This window comes from Nicotiana tomentosiformis, chromosome 3, assembly GCF_000390325.3.
Source record: "Nicotiana tomentosiformis chromosome 3, ASM39032v3, whole genome shotgun sequence".
NCBI lineage: Eukaryota > Viridiplantae > Streptophyta > Magnoliopsida > Solanales > Solanaceae > Nicotiana > Nicotiana tomentosiformis.
In genome coordinates, this window is record NC_090814.1 from 93,475,940 (window position 1) to 93,493,691 (window position 17,752).

The 17,752-nt window shown below is 35.8% G+C and overlaps 1 protein-coding gene across 30 annotated transcripts in view; it reads right to left on the reverse strand.

Moving 5' to 3' along the window:
• Positions 1-16,251, reverse strand: part of LOC117277243 (uncharacterized) — a 50,796-nt gene extending 34,545 nt beyond the window's left edge. For 8 of the 30 annotated variants that reach the window (XM_070197264.1, XM_070197257.1, XM_070197261.1 and 5 more), the window contains exons 1-2: positions 13,705-16,147; positions 10,863-13,043 (exon numbers count right to left, since the gene is read on the reverse strand). The gene's annotated coding sequence lies outside the window, so the exon portion shown is untranslated. The other 22 variants (XR_011414830.1, XR_011414829.1, XR_011414828.1 and 19 more) reach the window with 18 other exon arrangements.
• Positions 16,252-17,752: the final 1,501 nt, after the last annotated feature.

The following is a 17,752-nucleotide window of genomic DNA, read 5'->3' on the forward strand; positions in this document are numbered from 1 at the left end:
TAGAAATCACTTCTGAGTATATACTCCTTCGTTCTGCATTGTTTTTAACTTCAAACAAAGCAACTGTAAGTGTGATTTGCTACCGAACTTTGTGTTCGCTGAAACACTGGGGTTTGAAGTACCGCTACACCAGTGTGTTATTCGTTCTATCCTGGGAGGAAATAATCCATTACCTTGGGTACTAGGAGGGGATTAAATTCCTTAAGGAAACACTGTGAATTCAGTGGGCTCGAATTATTTACTGTTTTATTACGTAAATTTATATTTTGCAGAATTAGAATTATTATTTACAAATACAGCTATATTGACGGGAAACAACAATCTTAAGGAATTTAATATTTATTTCTGTATTTGTAGTATTCTAATTATTCTGCAAACTAAAACCTTTGTGGTTTGTGTACTCCCGTTTTGGAGAGTTAAGCCTTCGTGGCGTTTTGTTGGATATTAAAATCTACGTGATTTTTACTCCAGTTTGAAAACGTGTATTAAACGTTTGTTTGTGTCATTCTTTTCTGAAAAAGATGATGACTGAAAACGAAAACCAAGCTGTTCCGATGGCGACTGCCAACGCAACGACAAGCCGAACACCGGCGTTGGCACCGGCAGAAAAACCCGGAAAATTTTCCGGGATTGATTTCAAACGCTGGCAGCAGAAGATGTTCTTCTACTTAACTACGTTATGTCTACAGAAGTTCATCAAGGAAGATGTTCCTGATCTGCCGGATAAAACTCCAGATAATGAACGCTTTCTCGTGATTGAAGCGTGGAAGCATTCTGATTTTTTATGCAAGAATTATATTCTTAGCGGACTGGATGATAATCTGTATAATGTATACAGTAGCATGGAGACATCCAAAGAATTGTGGAATGCGCTTGAAAAGAAATATAAGACTGAAGATGCCGGGATGAAGAAATTCGTTGCCGCAAAATTTCTGGACTACAAAATGATAGATAGCAAGTCTGTTATTACTCAAGTCCAGGAATTGCAAGTGATTATTCATGATCTACTTGCTGAAGGTCTTGTAATCAACGAAGCATTCCAAGTAGCAGCAATGATTGAGAAGTTGCCTCCGTTGTGGAAGGACTTCAAAAATTATTTGAAACACAAACGAAAGGAAATGTCCCTTGAAGATCTCATTGTTCGGTTGAGAATCGAAGAGGACAATAAAGCTGCTGAAAGGAGAGGCCGTGGAAATTCAACAATAATGGGAGCAAATATTGTTGAAGCTAACAAAAAGAGGAAGAAGGCTTCTGGTCCGAAATACAACCCAAGCAAGAAGCGGTTCAGTGGAAACTGCTACAACTGTGGGAAAACCGGACACAAATCTACGGAGTGTCGTGCTCCGAAGAAAGACAAGAAAAGGGGTCAAGCAAACATGGTAGTAAACCATGATGATGTTGATAACTTGTGTGCCATGCTCTCTGAATGTAACTTGGTGGGAAATCCTAAACTGTGGTGGTTTGATTCAGGAGCCACTCGCCATGTTTGTGCAGTTAGAGAGGCTTTTGCTACCTATGCTCTTGCTGAACCCGGAGAGACAGTTTATATGGGAAATGCTTCAACAGCAAAAGTTGAAGGATATGGGAAGGTATTTCTAAAAATGACTTCTGGCAAGGTCATGACTTTGAACAATGTCCTTCATGTTCCCGAAATGAGAAAGAATTTAGTCTCTACTGGACTTCTTGTTAAGCACGGTTTTAAGTGCGTTTTTGTATCCAATAAGGTTGTAATTAGTAAGAATGAAATATTTGTGGGAAAAGGTTACCTCACCGAGGGCCTTTTCAACCTAAATGTAATGGTTGTTGAAAATAATAATAATATTTCAGCTTCTTCTTACTTACTTGAGTCAAATGATTTATGGCATGTACGTTTGGGTCATGTCAATTATAAAACCTTGCGGAAAATGATTAACTTGGAAGTACTGCCCAAGTTTGAATGCGAAAAATCAAAATGTCAAACATGTGTGGAATCTAAGTATGTTAAACATCCTTATAAGTCAGTTGAAAGGAATTCAAATCCTTTAGACTTAATTCACACAGATATTTGTGACATGAAGTCAATACCATCTCGCGGTGGAAAGAAGTATTTCATAACTTTTATTGACGATGGTACTCGATATTGCTATGTTTACTTACTGAATAGTAAAGATGAAGCAATAGACGCATTCAGGCAATACAAAAATGAAGTTGAAACGCAACTTAACAAGAAAGTAAAAATGATAAGAAGTGATAGGGGTGGTGAATATGAATCTCCTTTTGAAGAAATATGTTTAGAATATGGAATTATTCATCAAACAACAGCCCTTTACACGCCCCAATCTAATGGGATTGCGGAAAGAAAGAATCGCACATTAAAGGAGATGATGAATGCGTTGTTGATAAGTTCTGGTTTGCCACAGAACTTGTGGGGGGAAGCCATTCTTACGGCTAATCGAATATTAAATCGAGTGCCCCATAGCAAAACACAATCCATTCCTTATGAACAATGGAAAGGAAGGAAGCCCAACTTGAATTATTTTAAAGTGTGGGGGTGTTTGGCAAAAGTGCAAGTTCCTAAACCCAAAAGGGTAAAGATAGGACCGAAAACCGTTGATTGTGTTTTCATAGGATATGCGACAAATAGTAAAGCATATCGATTTCTGGTTCATAAATCAGAAAATCCCGACATTCATAATAATACGGTTATAGAATCAGATAATGCTGAGTTTTTTGAAAATATATATCCGTATAAAAAGGAATGTGAGTCGTTTGGTGAAGGATCTAAACGACCTCGGGAAGAAACAAAAGAAAGTACATGTAATCAGGAGAATCCAAGACGTAGTAAACGTCAAAGAACGTCTACTTCATTTGGACCAGATTTTGTGACTTTCTTATTGGAGAATGAGCCTCAAACATTTAAAGAAGCTATGACTTCTTCGGAATCATTGTTTTGGAAAGAGGCAGTCAATAGTGAAATAGAATCCATATTGAACAACCATACATGGGAATTGGTTGATCTTCCTCCTGGAAATAAACCTTTGGGTTCTAAATGAATTTTTAAGAGAAAAATCAAAGATGATGGCACTATTGATAAATTCAAGGCAAGGCTCGTAGTCAAAGGGTATAGACAACGAGAAGGTCTAGACTACTTTGATACATACTCTCCAGTTACAAGAATTACGTCCATACGGATGTTAGTAGCATTAGCTGCAGTGTATGGTCTTGAAATTCATCAAATGGATGTTAAGACGGCCTTCTTAAATGGAGAGTTGGAGGAAGAAATTTACATGGAACAACCTGAAGGGTTTGTGGTTCCAGGTAAAGAAAAGAAGGTATGTAGACTTGTTAAGTCTCTTTACGGACTAAAACAAGCACCCAAACAATGGCATGCGAAATTTGACCAAACAATGTTGTCAAATGGTTTTAAGATAAATGAATGTGATAAATGCGTGTACATTAAAAATGTTCCAAATCACATAGTCATTGTTTGCCTATATGTGGATGATATGTTGATAATGAGTAATGACATTGCCAACATAAATGCTACTAAGCGTATGCTCAATAGCAAGTTTGATATGAAAGACTTGGGAGTGGCTGATTTAATTCTGGGAATTAAGATCAATAAGACTCCTCAAGGTCTGGCATTGTCACAATCTCATTATATTAAGACAGTACTTGAAAAATTCAAGCACTTGGGCTTTAAAGTTGCAAAGACTCCAATTGACGTGAATCTTGCATTAGCAAAGAACAAAGGCCAAAGCATATCACAATTGGATTATGCTCGTGTATTGGGATGCTTAATGTATATCATGAATTGTACACGACCAGACATAGCTTGTGCTATAAGTAAACTGAGTCGATATACGAGCAATCCAGGCCAATCTCATTGGATGGCAATGAAACGAGTTTTGGGATATTTAGAATATACCCAGAACTTTGAATTGCACTACAGTAATTTCCCTGCGGTGATTGAGGGATACTGTGATGCAAATTGGATCACCGGTTCAACTGATTCTAAGTCCACGAGTGGATATGTATTCACTATTGGTGGAGGAGCGGTATCTTGAAAGTCGTCCAAACAAACATGTATTGCCCGCTCTACAATGGAGGCTGAATTCATAGCCTTAGATAAAGCCGGTGAAGAAGCTGAATGGCTCCGGAATTTCTTGGAAGACATTCCATTTTGGCCCAAACCGTTGGCACCAATATGCATACATTGTGATAGTCAAGCGGCAATTGGAAGGGCTGGGAGCGTCATGTATAACGGTAAATCTCGTCATATACGACGAAGACATAAAACCGTTAGGCAATTACTCTCTAGAGGAATTATCACAATTGACTATGTAAAGTCAAGTGATAATGTGTCGGATCCACTTACAAAAGGCCTAACTAGAGAGGTAGTTGAGAAATCATCAAGGGGAATGGGGCTATGGCCGAGAACAAGTCATTGTGGCGGTAACTCTACCTAGAAGACTGGAGATCCCAAGATCTAGGTTCAAAGAGATCAAACAAAGTCATTAATGACGGTTCAACATTGTCAAATAAAATTTTAGTCCATTCTCGTGATGAGACAATGTTCAGTACCAAGGATAAAGCATTAAGGCTTTTTAATGATTTCTAAATTTGATACGGGGTATATCAAATAGTGTATCTACAGGATGACACGTTTAGGAATCACCTATTTAAGTGTGAAGTGTGAGCCGCTTCAAGGAGAACTTTGTAAGGCCAGTTTTCTACGCACTTATGAAACCAGGCGGTGTTCATGGCTGAAACGAACACAACAATGAGAACCAAAGACGGTTAAGGGTTGATTGTGTGACTTATGGTTGTCTAGGTATACACCAAAGATCGACGGTTCAAAGATATCAAATCTACCGATTGACCGAGTATATCCGACATAAGTTTACTACGGAAAGTTCAAAGGGAAACCTACTTATCCAGATGCAATTAATCCTTGCTTGTAAATCACACAGTTTTTCATGCATACTTCCGTGATATAGCCATTCCCCATTCATGTGGGGGATTGTTGAGGTTTTATTTTAAGATGTAATATTCTTAAAATGAGGGTGAATGGGAAATGGAGGGAAAATGAAATTTTGAGTAAAATTTTAAGTTTCCCCCTCTTAACAATGAGACATTGTCCCATATTGGAAGTGGAAGACATTTTTGGTGGGTATATATATAATTGCTCTTCTTGTAGCTCTTAAAGAGTTAAGAAGAAAGCAAGCCTCGCGCCGTCGTCGTCGTCGCTCGCTCGGCTCGGCTTCGGCTACGGCTACGGCTTCGGCTTCGGCTTCGGATTCGGATTCGGATTTGGATTTGGATTTGGATTTGGTCAAATGATCGATTGATTGATTAATTTTTTGGACCAAATTTATTTGTTAATAGTAAATATTAACGTAAGATTATCCGTATTTGTAAACGGATATTTTCCAATCCGTGTATTGATAATTTGGCAGCCGGATAATGGTCTTCCCACCATGAAGTGCTTGCTCCACAAACATGAAGTGCTTGCTCCACAAACATGTAATGCTTGCTCCACCATGAAGGGTGGACGTTTGGTCTTGCACTCCTTCTTGGCTGCTATATATATGAGCAGCAAATGTTGAAGAAAGATACTCAACTCAACATACAATTCGCTCAACAAATTGGCTATACATTGCATTCCTTCCTCTCAGAACTTCCATACGTTTTTCTGAGTATATACTCCTTCGTTCTGCATTATTTTTTAACTTCAAACAAAGCAACTGTAAGTGTGATTTGCTACCGAACTTTGTGTTCGCCGAAACACTGGGGTTTGAAGTACCGCTACACCAGTGTGTTATTCGTTCTATCCTGGGAGGAAATAATCCATTACCTTGGGTACTAGGAGGGGATTAAATTCCTTAAGGAAACACTGTGAATTCAGTGGGCTCGAATTTATTATTATTGTTTCATTACGTTAACTTATATTTTGCAGAATTAATATTTACAAATACAGGAATATTGACGGGAATAACAAATAGGACCACCTGATAAAGCAAGATAACTGATAGAAGGCAATAACGGGTTATCGGAGGTAGGCGGAGATGAAGATAGGTCAAGTGTATTATCGGAGGAAGGAGAATGTTGCTCGTCTGGTGATTCTTCATCAGTGAGAAGAAGAAGAAGCTGGGATGTTTTTGAGCAGCGGTGACCTTTGTGGTACTTCTCATCACAATTAAAACATAGATTTAAGTCCCCTTTTCGCTGGAGCTCTGATGGGGTAATTTCGCGAAAAGGAACGCGACCAACTCCGGGCAAGGAGGCGGAAGGAATGGTGGATGAAGTGGTCGGCGTTGGATTTGGAATAGCTGATGGGTTCATTTGAGAGAAGGGGTTTGAAGAATTGGGTTTAAATGACTGAATGGGCCGGGTCATACTCTTTGGCGAGCCCAAAAGCTTCTGTTCCTGGATAAGGGCCAAATTAATTGCCTCTTGTAAATCCTTGGGCCTAAATGACAGAACATCCCCTTTTATATCTGAACGCAGGCCCGAAACAAAAAGATGTCGTAGCCAGGACGGAGGGACATCGGTCGTTCTATTCAACCAATGCTCAAACTGTGAGAGATAGTCGCGAATTGTAGTTGTTTGATAGAGCTTGGCGAGTATCCCTTCAGGAGCTTCAATGGATCTGAAGCCAAAACGAATTACAATAGCCTGAGAAAATTGATCTCAACTGACTAGCTGGTGGTTCTTATACATCCACTGGTACCACTCTCTGGCTAGTCCTTCCAAATAGAATGAAATGATACTAAGGCGTTGTTCGTTGGGAACAGAATAATGGTCGAAGTATTGGTTTGCTTGAAAAATCCAACTCTCTGCATTTGACCCATCAAACTTTGGCAGATCAATAGTCGCCGGCTTATCACGGCGAAACAAAGCAAGAGGGTTAACGGGTAAGGTTTGAGAAGGTGATTGAGGAAAAATATTGTGTGGTTGGAGGGGTGAGTAAAACTGGGGTTGAGCAGTTGGGTTGGATGTTTGGCCGGGAAAAATGGGTGATGAATTTTGGACAGTAAAAGGTGGCGCCGGCGGTGGTTGAAGGTGGGTAAGCTGAGAGAGAATGTCATGAAAAAGAGTTTGCTGACCTTGCAATGTAACAGTAATGTTTTCAAGGTTCTTGCTGTGGGCAGCAAGTTGCTCGTTTACCAGCTTCGTAGCGTCATCGAGAGATTTGAGACGAGTATTGTGACCACCGTCGCCCATTTGGTCGGGAAGGATCAATGAAAGCACCAAATGTTATGAATTTAAGAGAGATAACAGAATCAATAACAGGAAACTTCTTTGATTCAATCTCAAACTTAGCAACTCTACTTACAATGGACTCAAAAAGTAAGATAAACACTAAAAGAAAGGAAAAATGAAGAAGGGGGAAGGTTCCAGACTGCTCCTTAGCAAAAACAAACAAAAAGACTCGGCATATTTTCTGCCTAATTAGGGAAACCTACTACTACTTATACTAATGTCTGTTGGGAATATTTCTCCAATAGTGCTCACAGTTGTCCTCGCATAACAGCATTGCAGGTGCCCTCTCTTATCCATTGGCTTTGGGGACCACAAAGTCCTTGAAATATTTTGGAGAGTTCACGCGCCTGGAGCTTCTCTTTAGCCCAATATCAAGTGCAGCTGGTCCAATACCTTGGTTCAGGTTCACAACACACCACCTGAAACATAATTTTTGAAATCTCTTGGAACCTTAAAGCATATAGATACGGTTCAGAATCAAAATCAGACATTCAAAATTAATATTTCCACATATAAAATAATTCAGAAATAAAAAAACACATAAAGTGATCTGTGTATCAGGCTAGACCTACGAAAGTTTTACAGTCACAAAATATTGCGATAACAAATAAATATAATACGCACCAAAGAGATAGCAATTACACCAAAAGGAAATTGCAGAAGCAAACTCACAAAACCTAGAAAAAGAAGTCGAAGAAGACATGCAAAATATGCCGATAAACGCAAATCAGATACTCAAAAAAAAATCCAGCAGAAGCTAAAAGAGCAAAAAAAAATAGAAATGGACCCAAGAGAGATAGCAAGAAAGCGATGAACCAGAGAAAGCAGGAAAAAGTTGCAATATTAGGTAAAGGTAATATATTGTCTCTGTTGGATTAAAGACACGTGGAATCAGCATGCTTTAGAAGCAAATGGAAGAGACACGTACTCTTTTCAGGGCAAAAGTGCATTGGTAAGTCTGTTCGTGCTTACTGCTTAGTGTCAATCTCAAATTACACATATCTTAACTGAAAATGACAAACACGTGTTTCGTTATAAAGTGATTGGGTGCAGGAACTGATGTGGTGGCCGTTCGGCTTTGGATTTAAAGGATACGTTTTATTAGATTCTGTTAAAGGTCCAAAATGCCCTTAAACAAAAATAAAAAGACAGGTAAGCAGCCATGTCGAAAACCAGCTCTTCTAATATACTAGGCAGGAGTCCAACATTATTTAACTGTGTGTAATATCTAATTGCAAATATAGTAGAAATTAATGATGTAAGTATGTAATCGAGTAGACAATATTTCATGTTAACTGATAGATATTTATATATATTTTCAGCAAAATATACATTGTTTGCATCCATGAGAGCATCACATTAAGGGATGCTTAAAGTGCCACAGTAGTTACAACATATATGACATAGCTATTTACATATTAGCTGAATGCGATGCAATGGTCTTTTCTCTGGTCTTTTTTCTAGTAGTTCTTGACCAAAAATATCTGCAAACAAATAAATATGTTATAAATTAAAAGGTTACATATCTTTAAGGTAAAATATGATAATGTTAGCTCAAAAGTAGTTAACATAGATACGGCCAAATCACATGCTTGTTGTAGAAGCACACAAGCTGAAATATATGGCAAAACTTCAGGTAAGCAACAACAGAAAGTACTTGTTTGATAATTAGTAAAAGTCAAAGCATATGTGAAACAGAAAATAACTGAAACATATACAGTAATAAAAAGTAATTGTAGACTACAACATATGTTCACAATTGAAACACAAATTCACTGATAAAAAAATATTCTGAAGTAAAGTAGGCAATATGAGCGGCTAATTACACTCTCGAATAGCAAAAAGCACAAGTCTCTTAACAAAGATTCTGAAATAGCAATTATAGCAATTAAAGTTTCAACAACACATCACCAGTTGAGTTGAATACGAGCCAAAATACTTCAGGGAAAAAAATCCATTTTTATCACTCTATTTTTGACTATATATGTATAAAATTTTCTCTGTTATACTTCAAGTTGTAACTTCGAACGCAAATACGCGATAATATTCAAACAAATATGAATATTGGTAAAATATAACAGATAAAGATATTATTTTTGGAGGATCCGACATGGATGCGATAGTATTTTCGGAGAGTCCGCACAACATAGTGGGCTACACCCATCTAAGTAAGTTTTTGGTGTATCTTGAAAAATCAATATGAAGCAGCCACATCATGCAATACCCATTTTACGCAGATATGTCAAGGCAAATCAAGAGTTACGTATTATTCACACTTTATAGTTTTCAGTTGGATATACCAGGCCAAAAAATGTCTCGTTCAAGGTGGGGCTGGGATTTTTTGCCACTAACAGGAAAATTTGGCTACTAAATGTACAAACACAATCAAGCATAAGAACTCTATAGGTCCAGTAGTAGGTAGTGAAACAGTCTGTTGTATAGTTGTTTGACTGTCCACTATTTTCTGCTAATCTCTAAGACTTTAGTCATGAAGCTGCAATAGGTCATGATCATGATTTTGTTTAGAATAAACAGCTCCATTTGCAGCAGCTTCTTTTAGTTTCCACATAATACAATACAAGAATTAAATCGAACAAGTGTATGCCTTGCCAAGAGACTTAAGATACTAAAGTTACTGCTGCCATTCACTAATGTAAAACCTAATAGTGGTCCACTAAGATTAACTTATATTAATTTAATTGCACTGGTGAGAATAAATAAAAATTCAAATTAAAAGTAATGAAAGACAGCTTCTTTAGTCTCAGAAAAGCAGATACCAGTATCAATCTACCCATTTTCACCCAGATCTTACTGAAAATACTTCGCTTTACACTCTAAGGAGGAGATGTCATTTATTATGGAAAGTGTGTATCCACGTTTCAAATCTTTTAATTTTAACCAACTGGGTTTTGATTCTCGACAGAAATTCCACGTTAGAACCTCAATTGTGGGGGGAAAAGCTTTACTCTAAGATTCACATAAATTGTTACATTAATAAAATCTGAGCCTTTATATTTTAAAATGGATATTTGTTCCACATCGAAGATCACACAGGACGGAACTAAAATGGCTAGAAGCCGACTTTAAGTCATATGACACTAACCTTAATAACCATTCAGTAATCTAAAAGGAACACTACCATTAACAATCAGCTACAATAAAGGAATAAACAGAGAGCTCTTCAGTTCAAAATTACTTCAAAGAACGAAACGTATTAACATAACATCGCTAAAATTAGCAGCTTAGAGAACAATAACAAACATTTAAGCAAGAAACCTAATAAAGCACAGAAACACATGTATTCTCCACACACAATTATAGTTTAAAAAGTGCTTTAAGAATTTAGTTAAGCATTACTTTTTAAGTGTCATATCAAAAAAATAAATATAAGAGGTTCTTTAATGCCAGTTTAAACCTTCTGAGGGATAGTTTTCATTAAAAAGCAACAAAGACCAAGAAAGAGCGGGAAGAGGCTTAACAAAAAATTGGAGTTGGTTAACATACAAAGTGCTTTTTTTTTCTTTCTCCCAAACTAATATGAAAAAACTGGAGTAGCTTTATATCGGTTGGTATGAAGGATTTTGAAAAAATCTGGATTTGTAATCAAGTACACTAACCTCATGTCGCCGCGACATATTCCGAGTAGAGGAACATCCAGAAAGCAGTCGCAAAAGTGAGCTTAACCGCATTCAAAAGCAACAGCAAGATGTGGCTTCACTTGCATCCCAAAATAGTAGCAAAAGTTGTTTCAGTGGCAAAAGTGCTAACAAATGATAGTAGTTTAAGTTGTCTGTCTTTTCTACAAAGTTGAATCTCATATTAAATTTAGAAGGAACAGAAATTTCAAATACCTCTCAGCTGTTTTTCGGAGGGGAAATATTCATTTCCACATTACATTTGTTGTAGGAAGCATTGTCTTTGCTGGTTGTGTGTGGGTGCTCTTGTTTCTCTACTCGGAATGAAACAAGATTGTTTGCAAACAAAATGTAAATAGTATGGATAAGATGCTACATTCCATTAGCTTTATCAATAGCTATAACCAAAGTGTGGTTTTGTTTATTTGCACCACACTGAAGATTTTGGTTGAAGGATATCGTTGAATCCTATTGGTCTATGTTGGAATGGAGGGTAGAACTAATCACACATTCTATGATGTGCTTCATATCATAATGAATAGTGATGAGATAGCGGGAGTCAGAATTAATAGCTTGTTATATGATGATGTAATTCATGTAACGGAATATACCTTGACATTACAAATATCATAAACCTCTTCCGAAGTGAGGAGCAATATTTTTTCCGCATGCTCATCGGAAATAGTTGTTGTAGAACTGTTTTGTAATAGTGTACAGTTGGCTTCTATCACTTTTTGTATATATTCGGATATGTGGCGTAGGAATATTCGGATATGTGGCGTAGGGATACAATTATTGGTATCTTGTTCTACCCATATCCCTGCCACTTCTGACGTAGTTGGTAAGTTGTATATTTGTTGGTCTAGACCAGCATTACACTTGAGCGCAATGTAGAAATCTGATAATTGTGGGATATTTATTAAGGATTTCAAAAACGTAGAGTAAGGATTGGTTTTTAATATTTTCATTAAATTTTTCATAGTACAGTAGTTCAATGTATCAGAACATGCCATTCGATTGCTCACTTCATTTTCACTATCAAAGAAATATAATTGTAGATTTTTTCCTTTTTCATTACTTGGTATCAAGTCATTTATGAAATGATACATTTGTCCTTGAACTCAAAATCTGTAAATACCTTTATTCCTCTTTGCCAGTTCTTTGTCATAGGTCAATGTATCAGAACATGTCATTCGATTGCTCGCTTCATTTTCACTATCAAAGAAATATAATTGTAGATTTTTTCCTTTTTCATTACTTGGTATCAAGTCATTTATGAAATGATACATTTGTCCTTGAACTTGAAATCTGTAAATACCTTTATTCCTCTTTGCCAGTTCTTTGTCATAGGTCACTCCCAGGGACGTGAACGCAAATATATTATTGTATGTTCTTATGTAGGTTCAAAAATGCTTTGATTTTTCAGTATTTCCTAGATATAGGTTTCTTAACTCTCTTGGTACTTGATGTGAAATTAGGTTAACAGTGTCTTTGCGACAACAGAATGGGAGTGGCTCGTATTCAAATTTTTTGACTCCGCAAAATTTACATTTGGGAACAGTCTTTAACATAACATAATCAGTTGATGCTTGGATTGTTATTGATTCTTCATTATATTGTTCATAATTTGTATTAGATGTTGATCCTGGCATATAACAATAGCAAGTGTAAGTATATCATGTTGAATGTCCCATAAAAGGAAGGAAGACACTGCTCGCCTGAAATATTAGCACTCGTAGGGGATGATGCGTTAGTGGAGCTATTAATTAATGAGCAAGCAGGATGTTGTCGGTCGCTTGTTTCAGCTTTATTTGCTCTTGCTCATGCTATGAGAGCCTCTTTTTTATCGGCTTGCATCATTCTATATGATTCGCGTCGCCTAGTCTTCTTGTCAGTATGTATTTTTTCGGAGTTTTCATTTTTATGATTTGTACTCGACATTTCATTCGTCTACTTCCTGAATGAGAAATGTCACGTACATGTTTACATTACTGAATGTATTTTCAATATTGGCTAACATGTATGTATGTTTATATTTTTTAAAAGAACCCAAGCAAAAACTTACAATACCTATAAATAAATGATGGGATTAGAAAATTTACCTTCTGATTCAAGCGCTAATGTATGGCAGAAGTAGAAAACAATCACAACAAATCGCAAGAACTGCAGTAACAAAGAGAATAAATTGTGTCATGCACAATTGAGGAAAAAAAGCAAAGAACAAATAGAGGCGTCATATCAAACTTTAGCTTTAGGCCCTACATATGCCTGAATTGCATCTGTCATAGACTTATCAAAAAAATGTTGAAACCAAAGAGGCAAAGACTATGAATACATCTGTTAGTTTAAAGTTGTAGCACAAATATATAGTTACCTCTAGTTTTCACATCTTATTGTAGTAATACTTTTCACAAGAAAGACATTCATTATCTTAGTCATATATAAGGAGATCTTGAACTAATACTCATTGAGAAGTGACTCTACTTATCCTCAAAATCAAGAATTACCAGTCACACACAAACCTTCATAGATAAGAAGACATAACGGCATCAACCCAGTACATAAAGTTTATGGCGAAAAATCGAAAAGAAAGAGAATTGAAATCCAAATGAAAGACATTCATTATCTTAATCATATATAAGGAGACCTTGAACTAATACTCATTGAGAAGTGACTCTACTTATCCTCAAAATCAAGAATTACCAGTCACACACAAACCTTCATAGATAAGAAGACATAACGGCATCAACCCAGTACAGAAAGTTTATGGTGAAAAATCGAAAAGAAAGAGAATTGAAATCCAAATGAAGAAAAATAAACTTACATGATATTACCTACAAATTTTAATAGTCCAATTTTAAACGTACTGAGCTCGGCTATTTGAAGTATCTGTTACAAATGTAAGGTAACTTTAGAGACAGAACATGATAACAGCAAACAAAAGGACACTCATCAAATTTTCTTCATACAGTCACTTCAAAGCAATCTTGCATATTACAACAACAACCAAAAAAAAAAAACGAACATTCAGGTTCAAACCCGATGGCGCAAACTTACCTAGCATTCATATAGTAGTATCAACATTTAAAGGGCTCAGTAATTTCATAACTTCACCACTATTTTTCAACACGCACGAATTACTACATTTTCTCTTAAACAACTTTATATTTATTGTCCTTACCATAAATATTATGGTTAGAACTTAAATTTACATTTAGATCAAATAGAATTGGAACAAATGAAATTAAGAAATATATTCACAACTGGTATTTTTTGCTAGCAGTTTGCTAAGAAATATTATGGTTAGAACTTAAACTTACATTTTGATTAAATACAATTGGAACAAACGAAATTAAGAAATATATTCATAACCTCAACATAACCCTTCGCAATAAAAGAAGGTACGATGTAGAAGAATAGCACTTACCACACTATGAAATACAATGAAATCGCATGAATAGACAATTACAACAACGTAATGCAAAAATGAGGAAGTGAAGAACTCCAAACTTTATTAAGTACTGTGAGGCTATACCTAGAATTTTCTTCTTAACAAAGCCTAACATCCAGATCAGTGTCATTAGCAAACTAAAATCGAGAATCTTTATCCTTGAAGGTTCAAGTCATATTCAAACTAAAATCAGTCTGACTTGAGATCCCAAAGGACTAATGTATCTCATCTTAACTGGATCAACCAGGACTATTATCTCCCAATTCAAACAAATCTAAGCGGATTTAATAGAGGTGATTAGAGAGTACCAGCCAACCAATTTCACCCCAAAGTCACGTGTTAACATTTATATCCTGCTTAGATTCGCTTCTAATTTTTTTAGCTCCAGCAACAGGCTTCAAGAGATCAGGCTGTATAAATGTAAAGATTCCCTCCGTAAAGAAGGAACCCGTGTTAAGCAGTTAGACTCCATTTGATCCGGGATCATACAACACAAAGAAACTATCAAATTTAAGGTCTGAACTCTCAAATTTCTTATCAACAACACTAATATTTTCTTGAGGTGAATTATATGCTTTCTTACCACGAAACTACAGGACGACCAATAACATACATTGATCAATTTAAGAAAGAAACTTAATCAGTTGAACTAAATCTGATAAAATATTTTGATAATGTGAAAAGACATTAGCCTATTGTCAAAACCAAATGCATGATTTGAGAATGAACTGGGGAAAAAATAGTATCAATAATTGATAACTCCAACCAAAATAGAGAACAAAGATATAAAGTTAGAACATGAAAATTGCCATTTTTTTTTTATAGATAACTCCAACCAAAATAGAGAACAAAGATATAAAGTTATAACATGAAAATTGCCATTTCTTTCTTCTTTTTCCCTCTTTCTGTATTGATAGTACTACAAAATCTCCCTTATTGGTCAAATAGATCCATGTATTAATTGCAGATGTAGTCTTATGCAGAGAAAAGAATAAAGGATCCAGCCAGCTCATCCTATCCTTTACAAATTTAGTTATACAGAGAATGTAGTTTTGTGGTACCAAGTTAAAGAAACCCGAATAACACTAAAGAAAACTATTTTTTATACAGAGAATGTAGTTTTGTGGTACCAAGTTAAAGAAACCCGAATAACACTAAAGAAAACTATTTTTTATACAGATGTAGGAAACAATTTCAAAATATATGCTTTGTTTTCAAGCACCGTGAACTTTGCTCCCCTCTCTAATTACATCCACAAAGACAACCACACAGTGTCACACAAAAAATATTTTTCGTCCAAAGACACTGAATTTGTTTTCTTGATTTCAATTCATCTTCGCCAAAATAAAATTTGAGCTGCAAACAATTCCATAAATAAATAAAAAATCCCAAATTAAGATTTGTTGAGTATCAGCCTCCGATTTAGCAACTACAAGAGTCGTAGCCTTCGATTTAGGATACATCAGCCATGAAATTGCAAAATAAAAAAGTACTGATAGAACACAGAAAACCACAGAAGTCCAATACTCAGCATGCTTTAGAGTTTAAAAATACAGTTTTACCACTTGATTTAACACATACTTGCCATAAGATTGCAAAGTTAAAAATCATATAGAGAACCCAAAAGAAGATAGGGCAGAAATTAAGAGAAGAGAAAAACGATCTGGGAAAATCAGAGGCAAAACATGGGAAAAGAACCTACAACAATCACTGAACTTCAGAATTGAAACTAACAATGATGAAGAGAACCTAGAAGAAACCCAAAATGAAAAAAGAACGAAGGAAAAAGTAGAAAAAAGATATGTGCAAATTGAAAGCATACCTGCCGCTATATTTGTGCGCGAAGGTGTGAGAATCACTCAAAATCTGAAAGGAAAATCTAATACTCCTTATGTTGTCTGCTAAAAATACACGTGGAGCCATTTATAACTTACGCGTAGAGTTTGTATAGCCACGTATATGATATTGTAAGAATTGACGTGAAAAGACTAATATACCCTCTAGCTTTTTAAAAATGACATGAAACACACATGTCGAAACTATTTCTCTTCTAATATATAGTAAAGAAAAATATATAGAAATAGTATATATGAACGCATGTTAAAGGCCACTTTTGAGCTAACAAAGTTTCATAATACTTGTATGATTATTCATTCAATTTAAATTACATATAGTGCCAGTAATGTAAAAATTGCACGGGGTGTCCTATATAATCGCCACCATTTAACTTGTACCTACTTTTTAATTTTTTTTAACTAGTACCCAAAGTTTAAACAACTTCAAGCATTTTTCTCCTCTTTCTTCTTCTTCTTCCTCTTCTTCCTCTTCCTCTTCTTCTTCTTCTTCTTTGTGGCACATTATATTTTACTATTACTTAGGATTTCTTCTTCTTGTTTTTCTTAATTGCAAAATGGATTCGTTAGATTTATTATTGTTTTGATAAATTGATGATTGGGTTTGTTCTTGATGATATTTGGAGGTTATGTTTCAATTTTGAGCTCATTTGGAGTAGATTTAGGTGTTAAATAGTATATTAGATTGTTAAAATTTGAAGAACAAATTTCTGTTTCTGGGCAATTTGTACTTCAGACCTATTTGGCAAGTGCATAAAAACGTTAGTTGTACTTCAGACTATTTGGCATTAAGGGCATCTGAAGTGCAATTTTTTCACTTCGAACTTATGTCACGACCCCAAATTCCCTCCGTAGGATGTCATGACGGCACCTAATCTCTAAGATTAGGTAAGCTTAACAATATGTGGAAACATCAATTAAAAACTTAAAATTTCAAAACTTCAACAATTTCATCAATAGACTATAAGCTCAATACGTATAATTTCCCAAAATCCGGTGAGATATAAGTCACAAGCTCTAGATAAAATGCTGAACAATCCTATACATCATTGTCTGTCAAAAATATAAAGAAATAAGGAAAACAGGGTAGAAAGGGACTCTGAGGCCTCCAGACGCGGGCAGGTATACCTTGAAGTCTCCAAAATATCAACACAACGCACTAATACCGAGGCTGATAGGATGTACCTGGATCTGCACAAAACATGTGCAGAAGCATAGTATAAGTACACCACAATGACATAATGAAATAAATATAATGACGTAATGAAATAAAAGGGAAGTGAAGTAGTAATGAATTTACGAAAAGTAATAATACGGAATTTAAGGAAACAAATACAACCACGAAAGGAAAATAAGGATTTTACATGTTAAGGAAACATCAACCAAACAATACAACAAGTAGAGAAGATCAACGGGGCACTTCCAATGTACCGCCTCATAGTCCCAAATCATAAAAACAAATCACAGTCTTTCCTTATATCACTGCGGGAGCCTTTAGATTTGGTTTTGAAAACTATTTTTCCGAAATAGCATCCCTCGTTTTAGCCCACCTTATCACACTGCATGGC